This window comes from Sciurus carolinensis, chromosome 3 (genome assembly GCF_902686445.1).
Source record: "Sciurus carolinensis chromosome 3, mSciCar1.2, whole genome shotgun sequence".
NCBI lineage: Eukaryota > Metazoa > Chordata > Mammalia > Rodentia > Sciuridae > Sciurus > Sciurus carolinensis.
Genome location: NC_062215.1, coordinates 53,585,698 through 53,589,624, shown reverse-complemented (window position 1 = coordinate 53,589,624; position 3,927 = coordinate 53,585,698). Strand labels below are relative to the sequence as shown.

The following is a 3,927-nucleotide window of genomic DNA, read 5'->3' as shown; positions in this document are numbered from 1 at the left end:
TTGAAGTCTTCATGGCATGTGCTGCTGTGATCACACCCTGTGACACCAATTAGAACTCCAATATGTATATATGAAAGTCAAGGCTCAATTTCTCCAACTTTACTCTGCTAGCCAGTCACACAGCTGAGACATGAACCCAAAGATTTGTGCTGCTACTCTGCCAACAGGAACAGAATTGTGGTCAAAAGATAATATCCATAAATTGTTTTATCAAATGTTACAAGATTTCTGAGACCAGAAATTTAAAGCCAAAGAGTTCAAAGGCAGAACTTTCTTATAGAAGAAGATATTGGAGCTGGAACTCCAAGTTCCTCCCAGTGGTAAGCCTGGTACCCAGTTAATGACCTCAAGTTGCTTATGAAGAGCTTCTACTGTGAAAGAGGTTCTTCAGAGCAGGCTTCATGTCTTGTTTCTCAGACTTGGTTTATCATTGGGGTCACTGTCATGTACATCACAGCAATCACAGCATCCTTTAAGCTATAACTGGTCAGAGGTCAGAAATACATAAGCCCTTGACTGCCCCATAATACAAAGAAACAACTGTGAGGTAAGACAAATGGGTGGAGAAGTCTTTGCATTCACCCTTAGTGGATGGAATGCCAAGGACCTTGGAAAACACATGAACATAGGAGACAATAATGCAGTTTGTTCCAGAGAAAATGCCAACCCTAGGTACATCATCTTCACATTCAAGTGTCAGAAGAGGAGAACTTGAGCAAAGGGGAAATGTCACAGTAGAAGCTGGCTACTTCCTTGCTGCCACAGAATAACAGACTAACTGTGAGCAGAGTGTGAGGAAGGGCATTGGTGTTTCCAACTACACAGGATGCAACCAACAGCAGGATGCAAGACTGCAGGCTCATGATGTTTGTATAATGAAGAGGGTGGCTTATGGCCACCAGCATGTAGCTGTCTGTGTTGGCCAAGGCTATCATGAAATACATCTGTGTCAGGAATCCCACAAAAATATGACTTTGCTGCCCAGGAGATGGCTGGCCAGCATCTTAGGGATGGTTACAGAGGAGATGTCAACAGGGAGAGGTTGAAAAGGAGGAAATGCATGGGGTTATTTTCTCCACAGAGGCAACTTTCAGAGAGAAAGACAAGGATGGTGAGTAAATTTCCCACCACAGTGATGCGCTAAATGAACAGGAAGAGGATGAAGAAGAAATCCTCCTGCTTGTGCTGACCCATGACTCCCAAAAGGATGAACTCCATAGTATAAGACTGGTTTTCTTCCCTCATAGCTTCTTCAAGGTGAAAGGTAGAATAATCTAGAATTATTACTGTCATTACTGTGCATTATGATCTTCCCTATGCAACACTTCTGACCCAGTGGTCAGCTTTCTGTATGACTGGACTTTATAAAATCCAGAGATACTTGAACTTTGGAGAAACATTCCTGTTGGTCTCTGGGACCAATTGACATTCACTTCAGGTACTAATGTCTGAGAAGTGAGAAATGTGTGAATCATAAGTGTTCAAACTCCCCTATCAGCACACAATAAACACCTTGGATTCAATCAGTTCAAAATTAAATCTCATATTCCATGGTCTAGAGTCTTTGTTAGATCTTTTGGAAAAATCATAAATACATGACAAATACAGTTTATTCATTCAGTCATTCAATGTATAAGGCATCATCCCTGCTCTCAAAGACCTGATAATTTAATGGAGAAGCCAGCATCACACTCTAAATTTATTATACATGATAAGAAACAGACAGCCTTTTAGAGTTTTTGACTAAGTTCTCCAGGGCCAAGTATTGTTAGTAGGACTGACCTGGAAATGAGGAATTGTTCAATTGACCAAAAAGAGTTATCCCACAGCCCAGAAAGTAATGAGGGTGTACACAGGCATTGGGATGTAAATCACAAGGGTCACTGTGTTTAGGTTCCTTGGGTTTTTTTGTTTTTTTTTTGGTTGGTTGGTTTTTGTTGTTGTTGTTTGTTTTGTTTTTGGGTACAGGGAAAATTGAACTCAGGGGATTGAACTCAGTAGCAGTCAACCACTGAGCCACATCCCCAGCCCTATTTTGTATTTTATTTAGAGACAGGGTCTCACTGAATTGTTTAGCACCTCGCTTTTGCTGAAGCTGACTTTGGACACACAAACTTCCTGCCTCAGCCTCCTCAACTACTGGGGAGTTTTCCGTTTTGAAAGTAGACTTTACCACCTCTTTTAAGAGGTTTTATATCTGACAAGGCCTCAAATATACAGAACCACCATGCTTTTCTCTTCAGTCTTCTTTCTGTTCTTAGGTATTTCTTGTGGTGACTCATGCAACTTCACAGTGGCTATAACTACTGCACAATAACCTCTCAGATCTATTTGGCAGGCCTGACATCTTCATCCCATTTTTCTGTTGTCCAGTAATCTGACCAACCTATCTGTCCAAACCTCCAACAGCATATATCTAGCCTTAGAACACTGCAGGATTTGAGGAAGAGAAACATGATACCTTGTATATTTTTAACTTCTCCAGATTGATAATGCATACACCAGTAAGTTTGTGCTCAGTAGTGCCTGAGTGAAATCCTAGTTATTTGCATTCCCTACATGTAGGATGCTCACAATCACAACATCCCAATTTAGTGCTCACCGGTGCCTCTGTTATTTTGATTCTTATTTTTTTAAAATAATTTTTATATAAGTCAGTCTTTCTACTTCAGGTCTCAGTGTTTTGGCTCACATCATCTTACTCTTCTACCTGAAATAATGTAATTCTCCCTTCACTGCTCCACCACAGGTCCTCTTTGACCCATCTTGCATCGAAGACAGACTATGATAGACTTCTTGTTGCTTATCCACATCCATGCTATTCTCTTCCTGGACACTTAACTAGACTGTATTTCCCAGGCTCCCTTGTGTTGAGATCTGGTCATGACCAAATTCTGGTCAATCCACTCATGTAACCCAGTACTGTGCTTCCTCCATTCTCTCTGTGCCAAATGTATGCAAGTGTGAGGATGCCCAGTGGAGTCACATGGGGGGACAAGCCTGTATCCTTCATTCTCCACTTCCAGGGGAGACACGCATCACCAAGAATACCCACTTGGACTGTTACTTAGAAGAGACATAATATCTTATTCTCTTAAAGCCAGTTTACATTTCATGATCAATTAGTTGCCATAATCTTAGTTTTTATAAATAATTCACTAATTTTTCTGAAGAGATTTCCATTCAAAAACTAAGTAAATTTGTAATTAATGCAATCACTGACTCTCATTGTTTCCTATAGTAATATGTGAATTATATGCTAGGCATGGTGGATGGAGGTCTACTTATCTCTGTCATATCTAATCACCATATGCATTCTCATCTCTACATCTAAAGAAGTTTGGGTTTGTCTTTGTAGATGTCTTTTCTCATCTCCATCTAGAATCCCTACCCCTCAGATTTCAAAGTGGGGGCTCAGAGACTATTTTTTTTCTCATATTATACAGAAATGTAAGATTTCAGAGGTTGGACTCTAAGAACCTGGCACACCAACCTGAGTTTGACAGGTCTCATTTTCAATAAAATATGTGGAAAGTTTAGAAAAATGTAAACATAAAGCCCCCACCAAAAACATGGCCAAAGTTAAGAGAAAGGGATGGGTATACCTGATATGAGAGGAAAAAAGAAAAAGAACAAGAAATATAAGCCATAGTCAATGCTGTGGTGGCCCCTTGGGGTTTGTGATTAGGAATTATGGAAGTCCTCAGGTCTGGGGCTTGGGGTGTTTGTGTCATTTGGTAGAGTAGATGTGGCCATAGATCCAAATAATACATGGAGATCAGTAGTCTGTATAAAATGCTTCAAGTATTAGCCTATTTGTGGGAAGAGCACTAAAAAGAATTTACTAAGTAATGATCGTAAGCAATATACATTATTCATAGAAAATGTGATCATCCACAAATAAACCCATGGAATCTCTGGATGAAC

The 3,927-nt window shown here is 40.1% G+C and overlaps 1 pseudogene; it reads right to left on the bottom strand.

Annotated features, from left to right (window-relative positions):
* Nucleotides 1-413: 413 nt before the first annotated feature.
* On the bottom strand, nt 414-1,245 carry LOC124979355 (olfactory receptor 1A1-like; annotated as a pseudogene).
* Nucleotides 1,246-3,927: the final 2,682 nt, after the last annotated feature.